Genomic DNA, 13,544 nt, shown 5'->3' with positions numbered 1-13,544 from the left:
AATTCTTCTCTTCAATTTTGTGTATTTATCTCTCACCTCATATTGTGGTCCATCTATGGGTACAAAAGTCTATATTGTTGCTTTCAATATTAGAAGTCTTCTCAATTTTAGTTATTCTCTTGAAGATATTTATTTATTTATTTAAGAAAGAGAGAGAGAGCACAGAGGAAGCATGAGAGGGAGAAGCAGACACCCCACTGAGCAAGAGCTGGATGCAGGACTCAATCCCAGGACCCTGACCTTAGCAGAAGGCAGATGCTTAACCAACTGAGCCTCTCAGGTGCCGCTCAACTTTAGTTATTTTAAATGGTGGGCCAGTGTATCTCACTATAGTCATGTGCATTTTCCCAATGATGAATTTTGTTGAACATATTTTTGTGTCTCTGTTTGATATCTACATATCTTGTTTACAGAAGTGTCTACTGAAATATTTTCTATTTCTAAATTGAGATATATTTCTTATTTTTTAGCTTTGAGATTCTTCTTATATTCTTCTTATGAGGCTCTTATCAGATACATGATTTTCAAATATTTATTCGAGGACCTTCATCTTCTTTCCCTGCCATAAGCTATCACATTTATTTCTTATGAAGCAGCAACTGTAGACCTATTGGTAGACACTTGTGTACCAGAAGTTGAGAAATATATTCAACAAAATTCAAGGCTCTTATATCTAGGCAATCCAGCAATGGATCATGGGGAGACATCTCTTCTAAGATGTTTAAAGGATAAGTTGCTGCATCTGGCCCTCTTACAACCAACCGAAAGGTAAGGCACCTTTTGGGGTCTGTGGATTTGGATCCAATGTCACCTTCATTTGGGTGTATTATACCAACCCATTTACCAAGTGTCCAGGAAAGCTATTAGTTTTAAGTGTGAATATGAACAGGAGAAGGATTTACAAAGGTGTAAACAGCTGTACAAGGTGCTCTACTCCTTGGGTCACATGATCCACCAAAACTAATGGTAGTTGAAGGCATAGTGAGAAATAAGGATGCTTTTAGGGGACTTAGGCTGGTCTCTAGGCAAATCACAGCACAGGCCCCTAGGTTTAGAGCTAAGCCATTGCTATCATTACAGACAATTACTCTCCATTTGAAAACCAGAAGGATGAGCTAGAAAGAACTAGAACTGGAAGGATGGATTTATCATTAACTGAAATGGGTAAGAGGGTGGTTTGAGGAGCAGCTTTGGCAAAGACAATCAAAGGTCCTATTTATTTACGTCTTTGTCTTCTCCACCTTCCTAGTCTTCTTGCATATCTATTCTCATTCATTTTACTGCTCCAACTTTTCTTTTCTTTCCTTGTGCCCATGAGTTAAGCCTGAGAACCACTGGCATTCATTGAGCATCAGTGAATCCTGTGTGTCACTCAAGGCCAAAGAGGTTGTTGTCCTCTGGGAACATCTCTCTATATCGCTTTTTATTTCAGAGAGTAACTACAGAAAGGGATTTTTGTTAAAGGTTTATAATTCAAACAACAAGCAGTATTGTTAGTCGTGTTGCAGAGTCATGTGATGTGGTGACCATGCATGAGTTTCATACTTAATGAGCAGTTTGTGGAGAAACTTGTTGATCTTAGAAACCATTGCAGAGGGATCCATCTGCTTCAGACCTGTGAGTACATTGATCTCAGCAGTACAGTTGAGGGAAAAAGAAAATAAATCTGCCAATTGTTGATCTCTGTTATTGACCTAGATGAGTCAGTACATTGCATCAACTTGGAATAAGATCTCTAATGATATTGCAGTGAACGCTGTTCTGTTGATAATATATTTTAAAGTTAGATACATACTTACCAAATTAGAAATATGGAGTTGAGAGAAGCAGTGAACACATTGGATGACAGACTACAGACGTCCCCAAAAGATGTTGAGGGAAATTGGAAGGGGAGGTGAACCATGAGAGACTATGGACTCTTAAAAACAATCTGAGGGTTTTGAAGAGGCGGGGGGTGGGGAGTTGGGGGAACCAGGTGGTGGGTATTGGAGAGGGCACAGATTGCATGGAGCATTGTGTGTGGTGCAAAAACAATGAATATTGTTATGCTAAAAATAAATTTAAAAAAAAATTTTTTTAAAAGATGTCAATAGTGGGCCATTTTTTAAAGGGAAAATTTATTTTATTTTTATATTTTATTTTATTTTATTTTAAATATTTTTAAATATTTAAATTTTAAATATTTTATTTTATTTTTAGTGTACAAAGAAATTTTACTTTCTGTTCTTGATAACAAGTAAATGCATCATGATCAGCAACACCTGAATCTTCTCTTCATATTCTTTTTTTTTTTTTCCCCTAATAGAACAGTGCTCCTTGTAATAAGGTTTTTCCCTCCTCTCTTCCCTCAGTGGCATCTAGGAAAAATAGTCAGTTAAAGTTTGTGCCCATGAGTTACTAAGATCTTTCCATCTTCTCTGAGGGAAAGAGATTTATGTGATGAAACCAATAGCTTTTTAAAATTTTTTAAAATTTAACATGATTTTTCTCCTCCCCAGTCATTTCTTATTTCATTTTTCCCCTTCCCCCCGTGAACCCCCACCCTGCCTTTCAAATTCCCTACACCAGAAAGATAATATGATAATTGTCTTTCTCTGACCGACTAATGTTCCTTAACATAACACATACTCATTTCATCCACAACGTTGCAAATGGCAAGATTTTGTGGCTTTTTTTTAATGGATGCATATTATTCCATTTTATATATACCACATCTTTATCCATTCATCTGTTGATCAACATCTAGGTTCTTTCCATAGTTTGGCTATTGTGGACATTGCTACTATAACCATTCAGCTATAAGTGCCCCTTCAGATTTAGGGTAAATAGCCAATAGTGTTATTGATGGGCCATGGGGTATCTCTATTTCCAACTTTTTCAGGAATCTTCATACTGTTTTGCAGAGTGTATCAGCTTGCATTCCCAACATCACAGTAAAAGGGTCCCCCTTTCTCTGCATCCTCTCCAGCACCTGTCATTTCCTGACTTGTTAATTTTAGCCATTCTGATTGGTGTGAGATGGTATCTCACTGTGGTTTTGATTTGTAATTCCCTGATGCTGAGAGATGTTGAGCACCGTCTCATGTATCTGTTGGCCATTTTAGATGTCTTTTTGCCAAAATGTCTGCTCATGTTTTCTGCCCATTTGATTGGATTAATTGCTCTTTAGGTATTGAGTTTGATAACTTCTTTATAGATTTTGGATACTAGCCTTTTATATGATATTTAATTTGCAAAAATCTTTTCCCATTCTCTTCATTGTCTTTTGGTTTTGTTGACTGTCTTTTTTTTTTTTTTGGTTCTTTGCTTTGCAAAAGCTTTTGGTCTTGATGAGGTCCCAATAGTTCATTTTTTCCCCTTCTTCCCTTGCCTTTGGTGATGTTTCTAGGAAGAGGTTGCTGCAGCTGAGGTCGAAGAAGCTGCTGCCTGTGTTCTTCTCAAAGATTTTGATAGATTTCTTCCTGTCTCACATTGAGTCTTTCATCCATTTTTGAGTCTATTTTTGTGTGTAGTGTAAGGAAATAGTCCAGTTTAATTGAAAGCATGTGGCTTTCAAATTTTCTCAACACCATTAGTTGAACAGGCTGCCTTTTTTCCATTGGATATTATTCTGGCTTTGTTAAAGATTAGTTGACCATAGAGTTGAGGGTACAATTCTGGGCTCTCTATTCTGTTCCATTGATCTATGAGTTTATTTTTGTGCCAGTAGCATACTGTTTTGATGATTATAGCATTGTAATAGAGCATGAAGTCTGCATTGTGATATCATCAATGCTGGTTTTCTTTTTCAACATTCCTCTGGCTATTTTGGGGTCTTTTCTGGTTCCATATAAATTTTAAGGTTATCTGTTCCATTTCTGTGGTAAAAAAAAAAAATGTGGTATTTTGATAGGGTTTACATTATACGTGTAGATTGCTTTAGGTACCATAGACCTTTTCACAATATTTGTACTTGCAGTCAATAAGCATGGAATGTCCTTCCATTTCTTTGTATCTCGCTCAATTTCTTTCATGAGTAATTTATAGAACAAGAAAGGTCTCAAGTACACAACCTACCCGTACACCTGAAGGAGCTGAAGAATGAACAGCAAAGAAAGCCCAAATCCTGAAGGACCTGGAGAAAGAACAGCAAAGAAAGCCTATACTCAACAGCAAAGAAAGCCTCAACCTAAACAGAAATAATTAAGATCAGAGTAGAAATCAATGAAGTAGAAACCAAAAGAACAATAGAACAAATCAATGAAACTAGGAGCTGGTTCTTTGAAGGAATTAATAAGATTGATAACCCCCTGGCCAGACTTATCAAAAAGAAAAGAGAAAGGACCCAAATAAATAAAATCATGAATGAAAGAGGAGAGAGCACAACCAACACCAAACCAAAGAAATATAAACAATTATAAAAGCATATTATGAGCAACTATACACCAGAATATTTGACAATCTGGAAGAAATGGATGCATACATAGAGATGTATAAACTACCAAAACTGAACCAGAAAGAAACAGAAAACCTGAACAGACCCATAACCAGGAAGGAGATGGAAGCAGTCAACAAAAATCTCCCAACAAATAAGAGACCGGGAGCAGATGGTTTCCCAAGGGAATTCTACCAAAGATTTAAAGAAGAATTAATAGCTACTATCATGACTCTGTTCCAAACAATAGAAATGGAAGAGAAATTTCCAAACTCATTTTATGAGGCCAGCACTACCTTGATCCCAAAACCAGACAAAGACCCCACCAAAAAGGAGAATTACAGACCAATATCCATGAGGATCACAGATGCTCACCAAAATTCTAGTCAATAGGATCCAGCAGTACATTAAAAGGATTATTCACCACTACCAAGTGGGATTTACTCCAGGGCTGCAAGGTTGGTTCAGTATCTGCAAATCAATGTGATACAATATATTAATAAAAGAAAGAGCAAGAACCATATGATCCTCTCAATAGATGCTGAAAAAGGATTTGACAAAGTACAGCATCCTTTCCTGATCAAAACTCTTCAAAGTGTAGGGATAGAGGGTACATACCTCATATCATCAAAGCCATCTATGAAAAACCCACTGCAAATATCATTCTCAGTGGAGAAAAACAGAGTTTTTCCAATAAGGTCAGGAACATGGCAGCAATGTCCATTATCACCACTGTTATTCAGCATAGTACTAGAAGTCCTCACCTCAGCAATCAGACAACAAAAAGAAATAAAAGGCAACCAAATCAGCAAAGAAGAAGTTATATTCTCACTCTTTGCAGATGATGTGATACTTCATGTGGAAAACCCAAAAGACTCCACTCCAAAACAGCTAGAACTCATACAGGAATTCAGTAAAGTGTCAGGATATAAAATAAATGCACAGAAATCAGTGGCATTTCTATACACCAACAGCAAGATAGAAGAAAGAGAAATTAAGGAGTCAATCCCATTTACAATTGTTATAGGGTACCTTGGAATAAACCTAACCAAAGAGGCAAAGAATCTGTACTCAAATATTAAATTTAGATAAATAATAAATTTCTATATTTGAGATAAACATTTCCGTTCCTGAGTTCAGATAGGGATATCTGAAAAAAGTTGATTACACGCTCTATATGTGTCAAAGTTCAGGACTATGAAAAATGTTAATCCAGTCTTTTGTAGTAGTAACAAAAGTATAGGTATCATAATAATGAAAATATTTATTAGGAGCATTCTGTTCTTTGATGGTCCGACTACCTAGGAAATAATGTCTTCATATTTGGACCTGATATTCAGGCCATAGAGACTTTCTGGAGCTTATGCGTAGAATGACAATGTCATGAGAAGAAGCATTGAATAAAGATGGCAAATAGAGTTGACCCTTGAAAAATGTAAGGGTTAGGAGCACTGTCTCTTTCACTTAGTCAATATTCCACATGTAGCTTTTAACTTCCCCAAAGCATAACTACGAACAGCCCACTGTTGATCAGAAGCCTTATCAATAACATAAAATGGTCAATTGAGACACATTTTGTATATTATGAAATTATATGCTGTATTCTTACATAAAGTAAGTTAGAGAGAAAAGAATGTTACTATGAAAATCATAAGGAATAGAATATACATTTACAGTACTGTTCTATTAAAAATCTGCATATATGTCAGCCTGTACACTTAAACCATGTTATTCAAGGTATTCAATTTTGTATTGCAAGTATATAAGAAGAAGTTTATTATTGACAGAGTTTGAAGGGAAACTGGAGAAAAGACTTGTGTAGTTCCAAAAAAGTTAAATGAGGCCTAGAAAATCAAATTTGGTTTAGAGTTGATATTAAGACATTTCTAATAATTAAAATAATGTAAAAATGGGAGGGGTTGGTTTGTAAAGTCATCAGCTATCTTCCCATGTTCTTGAGGAAATTATGGTAATTAAAGTTGCCACTTATTGAGTGCTGAAATCCTCTGCTTTATGCTCTATGTATATTCTTTCAACAGAATTTTTATAATCACCATTCATTAACTTCTTATTCCTGCCTTGAGATCCTATAAGGATATAGATTTATTTGCAAGTGGAGCCAGAAGGTTTTACTTCAAATGCTGGATATACCACTTACTGTGTTACCTTGTACAAGTTATTTATATCTCTTGCCTCAGTGCCCTCATTTATAAAATATATAAATCCTTCATAGAGCTTCAGGGAGGATTAATACACAAAGCATGTGCAGAACAGTCCTGACACAGTGAGCCTCAGTAATTATTAACTGTTAGTGTGCTTTTACTTTTATCGGGTAGCATCTTTTTGAACAAAGTGCTTTAAAAAAGAATCCCCAATATTAAAGTATTCCTTTCTCACTTTTTTTAAAAAAAGATTTTAAATTTGTTTTATTAATTTGCACCTTCTCTCTTTTCTTTTGGATTAGTTTGGCCAATGGTTTATCAATCTTATTGATTCTTTCAAAAAAAACAGTTTCTAATTTCATTGATGCGTTCTACTGTATCTCTAGTTTCTATCTCTGCTCTAATCTTGATTATTTCCCTTCTTTTGTATGGAGCTGGCTTAATTTGTTGTTGATTCCCCAGTTCTTTAAGGTGTAGAGATAGTTGGTGTATTCTGGGTTTTTCTATTTTTTTGAGGGAGGCTTGGATGGCTATGTATTTCCCCCTTAGGACCACCTTTGCTGTATCCCATAGGTTTTGGACCAAAGTGTCTTCATTCTCATTAGTTTCCATAAATTGTTTAAGTTCTTCTTTGATCTCCTGGTTGCTCCAAGTATTCTTAAGCAAGGTGGTCTTTAGTTTCCAGGTGTTTGAGTTCTTTACAAACTTTTCCTTTTGGTTGAGCTCCAGCTTCAAAGCATTGTGATCTGAGAATATGCAGGGAATAATCTCAATCTTTTGGTATAGGTTGAGACCTGATTTGTGATGCAGTATGTGGTCTGTTCTGGAGAAGGTTCCATGTGCACTCAAGAAGAATGGGTATTCTGCTGTTTTGGGGTGGAATGTTCCATATATCTATGAGGTTCATCTGGTCCAATGTGTCATTCAATGTTCTTGTTTCTTTATTGATTTTCTGCTTGTATGATATATCTATTACCGAGAGTGACATGTTAAGATCTCCTACTATTAATGTATTCATATCAATATGACTCTTCATTTTGATTAACAGTTTTCTTATGTAATTGATGCTCCCATATTGGGGGCATAAATATTTACAATTGTTAGATCTTCTTGGTGGACATCCCTTTAAGAATTATGTAGTGTCCTTCTGTATCTCTGACTACAGTCTTTAGGTTAAAACCCAATTTATCTGATATGAGAATTGCTACCCCAAAAAGGGAGCTATCACAACTAACACCAAGGAAATAGAAACAATCATCAGAAATTATTATCAACAGTTTAATGCCAGTAAGTTAAGCAACCTAGATGAAATTGATGCCTTCCTAGAAAACTATAACTTCCAAAATTGAACCAGGAAGAAATTGACAACCCAAATAGACCAATATCTAGTAATGAGATTGAAGCAATGATCAAAAACCTCCCAAAAAACAAGAGCCTGGGACCTGATGGATTCCTGGGGGAATTCTACCAAACGTTCAAAGAAGAAATAACATCTATTCTGCTGAAGCTGTTTAAAAAATTGAAGCAGAAGGAGAACTTCCAGACTCTTATTATGAAGCCAGCATTACCTTGATCCCCAAACCAGGCAAAGACCCCACCAAAAAGGAGAATTTCAGACCAATATCCCTGATGAAGATGGATGCTAAGATTCCCAGCAAGATCCTAGCAATTTGGATCCAACAGCACATTAAAAAGATTATCCACCATGACCAGGTGGATTTCATCCTTGGGTTGCAAGGGTGGTTCAACATTCGCAAATCAATCAATGTGACAGAACAAATCTATAATAGAAGAGAAAAGAACAACATGGTCCTCTCAACTGATGCAGAAAAAGCATTTGACAAAATCCAGCATCTGTTCCTGATTAAAATGCTTCAAAGTATAGGGATAGAGGGAACATTCCTGAGCTTCATAAAATCTATCCATGAAAAACCCACAGCAAATATCATTCTCAATGGGAAAAAAGCTTGCGGCCTTCCTGTTGAGATCAGGAACAAGACAAGGATGCCCACTTTCAACACTCTTGTTCAACATAGTATTAGAAGTCCTAGCAACAGCAATCAGACAACAAAGAGAATAAAAGGTATCCAAATTGGCAATGAAACTCATGAAAGAAATTGAAGACACATATCTTGAAAGAAGTTGCTGTGGCTGATATCAAAGAGATTACTGCCTATGTTCTCCTCTAGGATTCTGATGGATTCCTGTCTCACGTTGAGGTGTTTTATCCATTTTGAGTTTATCTTTGTGTACGGTGTAAGAGAATGGTCGAGTTTCATTCTTCTACATATAGCTGTCCAGTTTCTCCAGCACCATTTATTGAAGAGACTGTCTTTTTTCCACTGTATATCTTTTCCTGTTTTGTTGAAGATTAATTGACCATAGAGTTGAGGGTCCATATCTGGGCTCTCTACTCTGTTCCACTGGTCTATGTGTCTGTTTTTATGCCAGTACCATGCTGTCTTGGTGATCACAGCTTTGTAATAAAGCTTGAAATCAGGTAACGTGATGCCCCCAGTTTTATTTTTGTTTTTCAGCGTTTCCTTAGCGATTCAGGGTCTCTTCTGATTCCATACAAATTTTTGGATTATTTGCTCCAGCTCTTTGAAGAATACTGGTGGAATTTTGATCGGAATGGCATTAAAAGTATAGATTGCTCTAGGCAGTATAGACATTTTAACAATGTTTATTCTTCCTATCCAAGAGCATGGAATGGTCTTCCATCTTTTTGTGTCTTCTTCAATTTCTTTCATGCGTGTTCTGTAGTTCCTTGAGTACAGATCATTTACCTCTTTGGTTAGGTTTATTCCCAGATATCTTATGGTTCTTGGTGCTATAGTAAATGGAATCGATTCTCTAATTTCCCTTTCTGTATTTTCATTGTTAGGGTATTAGAAAGCCACTGATTTCTGCAACATTGACTTTGTATCCTGCCACATTGCTGAATTGCTGTATGAGTTCTAGTAGTTTGGGGGTGGAGTCTTTTGGGTTTTCCATATAAAGAATCATGTCATCTGTCTCCAAAAGCAAAGGAAACAAAAGCGAAACTAAACTTTTGGGACTTCATCAAAATCAAAAGCTTCTGCACAGTAAAGGAAACCGTAAAAAAAACAAAAAGGCAACCCACGGAATGGGAGAAGATATTTGCAAATGACAGGACCTATAATGAACTCCTCAAACTCAACACACACAAAACAGGCAATCATATCAAAAAATGGGCAGAAGATATGAACAGACACTTTTCCAATCAAGACATACAAATGGCTATCAGACACATGAAAAAATGTTCATCATCACTAGCCCTCGGGGAGATTCAAATTAAAACCACATTGAGATATCACCTTATACCAGTTAGAATGGCCAAAATTAACAAGACAGGAAACAACATGTGTTGGAGGGGATGTGGAGAAAGGGGAACCCTCTTCCACAGTTGGTGGGAATGCAAGTTGGTGCAGCCTCTTTGGAGAACAGTGTGGAGATTCCTCAAGAAATTAAAAATAGAACTTCCCTATGACTCTGCAATTGCACTCCTGGGTATTTACCCCAAAGATACAGATGTAGTGAGAAGCAGGGCCATCTGTACCCCAATGTTTATAGCAGCAATGGCCACGGTTGCCAAACTATGGAAAGAACCATGATGCCCTTCAATGGACGAATGGATAAGGAAAATGTGGTCCATATACACTATGGAGTATTATGCCTCCATCAGAAAGGATGAATACCCAACTTTTGTAGCAACATGGACGGGACTGGAAGAGATTATGCTGAGTGAAATAAGTCAAGCAGAGAGAGTTAATTATCATATGGTTTCATTTATTTGTGGAGCATAAGAAATAACACAGAGGACATGTGGAGATGGAGAGGAGAAGGGAGTTGAGGGAAATTGGAGGGGGAGATAAACCATGAGAGACTGTGGACTCTGAAAAACAATCTGAGGAATTTGAGGGGGTGGGGGTGGGAGGTTGGGGGACCCTGGTGGTGGGTATTATGGAGTGCACGTATTGCATGGAGCGCTGGGTGTGGTGCATAAACAATGAATTCTGTTATACTGAAAAGAAATTAAATTAAAGAAAAAAACAACTTAAGATCAGTAGCTGAAAAAAATATTTTAGAGAGAAAGAGAGAAGAAGGGAGAGCATGAGCAGGTTGAGGGACAGAGGGAAAAAGAGAGAGAATCTTGAGCAGACTCTCCGCTAAGCATAGAACCCAGCACAGGGCTCTTCTCAGGACCCTGAGATCATCACCTGGGCAGAAACCAAGAGTGAGGTGCTCAACCAACTGCACCATCAAAGGGCCCTTCCTTTCTCACTTCTTGAGAAAAGATCTAATTAGCCCATGAAACTGTCATTGTGAAAAAACTGTCTGAAATCATGGTAACATCTTTCTTTTCTCTTTTTCAAAATCAGATCTTTGGCATTTCCAGTTCCTTTCACCATTTTTAATCTAGATTTGATGTGCTTTAGGGCTGTGACTGGACTTTGTGCTTGCATTTGCCAGAGTTGGTATCCCACCATTGCCACAGGCATTCTCCATCTTATTGCAGGTGAGTCTTGTCATTATACAAACCTTTTATCTTCTTCCTGTTTCCATAGAGACAAAGAGTCATAATTCTTAAACAATCACATATTGATGCCCTGCTCTGTCACTTGAAAAGCTCTTACTATGCTCTTACCTAGTTATGTTTTGTTTTCCTCCAAAATCTGTTTACACTGGGCTCAGTAAGATGTTATGATGCTGGAACTGAACTACTCCACCAGAAGCTAGAGCTGTCTGAGAAGGTGTCTGGGGAATTTGAATGGTTCTTCTGCCTGGCTTGCGTCTCAGCTCCCTTACAGTTCATGGCTTCTGCTCTTTTCATCTGGGTTGCTCATACCAACAGGAAAGAGTAAACCTTAATGAAAGCATTTCATGTGGAATGGGTGGGAAGCTGCCTGCTTTGCAACTGCCATTTTTGTTATTTCTCAATATTAATATTTCCCTTTGTCTCCCCCCCATTGTTTTTAATTTAATTTTTTTTCTTTGTGGATATTCTATTTTATCCTGAAAATCCATTCTATTTATTCACAGACATTTGTTTCTTAATACCACTAAAATGTATGTGGATTATTCCAAATAAGTCCATCTTTTAAACAAACTAATTTGGGTTTAGAGTCCAGACAGCAAAAAATGGGTAGACACTTGCCACACATTTGTGAAAGAAAACTGATAGTGGGAAATTGATCCAAAAACGTCTACTGAAGTCTGTTAGACTTTTCAGTGAATAACTATCTGTTGAACTAGAAATTCTTTAGTGTCTCTGAGAAACCTCTTATTGTTGTCAGAACCTATGGTCACTTTGCCATTGTAGATAGTCAGCCAACCAGAGCATTAATGCTCTTTTCAAAGACTTAAGCAATATAAAATAAGGAGATTATCTAAGATCCTTTTCCCCAAATATGTGCATACAGCTTTATTCAAGGTGAAGTATGGCAGCTGTTTAACCAAACTGTGTCTGTCTACAAGAATGGAAGTGAAAAATACAGTGTTTACTTGAAATTTTAACTTTGTAAACTGTAAGAATTCCAATTCAGCCAAAGAAGAGGATTAACCTTATTTTACTTCACTTTTTCTGTTTTTTGGTTTTTTGTTTCTTAGCTTTCCTTAACATCAGTAGGATTTTCAGTACAACCAAACCATTTTGGATTTTTGCTCCCTGCCTCCTCACACATCAGGCTCATTAAGAGTACTTTCTTTCCAAAACTACTTTGGGGTCACAGAGTAAAATTTTCCAACTCCTATCTTATTTATTCTAGCTCAGTACCATTAAGAAGTTTCCTCCATAATGACCCTCTGGAGCTTGGAAAACCTACCAAAAGACCTAAAGTTTTGGGTTCTCATTGATTTACAACTAAGATTTTTATTTCTTGTGGTGAAATGACATGCCTTCCTTGTCTAAATTCCTTCCTGGTGTGTATCAACATTATTTAATATCTTTTAATTCAGTTATTTTTTAATAAAATGTCTATAAACATTGAATTTTTAAAATTCTTATTTATTTATTCCACTACTGTAGACTTGACAGATTTTTAAAAAATGAAATTTAGTAATTTATTATAATATCCTAATCTGTCTTTTTTAAAATAAAATAAAAAAATAAGAAGAAACTCAATAGTATATCGCATCTGAGTTGATTTAAATCTCAATATTTTAGGATAAAGAAGTACAGGATTCTGAACGAGTGTCTCTGTGGTTCTTCAGAAAATGCCTTGTTTCTGGAGTCTCTGTTTTATCTACCAAAAAATATGGGAACCCCTTGCCCCATTAGAAAATAAGAGCCGGGGCACCTGGGTGGCTCAGTGGCTTAAAGCCTCTGCCTTCCGCTCAGGTCATGATCCCAGGGTCCTGGGATTGAGCCCTGATCAGCAGGGAGCCTGCTTCCTCCTCTCTTTCTGCTTGCCTCTCTGCCTACCTGTGATCTCTGTCTGTCAAATAAATAAATAAAATCTTAAAAAAAAAAAAAAAGAAAGAAAAGAAAAGAAGAGCCTCTTTATCCATTATGTTTCAGAGTTTTAAAAACATGTTTTCAGGGGAGTTTTATGACCCTATGTGTCCTATTTAAAGTGGCTAGTTTTTTAAAAAGTCATATAAAGGCTATGGATGTTTGTGTTCTATAGCACAGAAATAGTCAAGTCTGCTTCTGACTTACAGCAGAGCCAGTACTACTCTGCAGCTGATTATTGCCTATGCAGTTGCTGCTTACTCACTTTTCTGCCTCTTCCTCACTCTTCAAGTATCATGCCTTTCATTACCTTCCACGGAAGGCAGAAAACCTAAACAAAGATGCAAAGCACTTGGGCATGGGGTTTTAAAGTTACTAACATGGAATTTTTGTATTAGGAAGTTATTTATTTAGGACAATGTCCCTATCCCTTGTAACCCGCAAACTGTCTGTGAATGTCAGTCCAACATCAGCCTTTAATATGCACTGT

General features: G+C 36.7%; 1 pseudogene; it reads left to right on the top strand.

Annotated features, from left to right (window-relative positions):
- The first annotated feature begins 688 nt into the window (after nucleotides 1–688).
- Nucleotides 689–12,880, top strand: LOC132010592 (claudin domain-containing protein 1-like; annotated as a pseudogene).
- Nucleotides 12,881–13,544: the final 664 nt, after the last annotated feature.

The sequence above is a fragment of the Mustela nigripes genome, chromosome 2 (genome assembly GCF_022355385.1).
Source record: "Mustela nigripes isolate SB6536 chromosome 2, MUSNIG.SB6536, whole genome shotgun sequence".
In the NCBI taxonomy this organism is placed as follows: domain Eukaryota; kingdom Metazoa; phylum Chordata; class Mammalia; order Carnivora; family Mustelidae; genus Mustela; species Mustela nigripes.
This window is presented reverse-complemented; position numbering and strand designations above follow the sequence as displayed.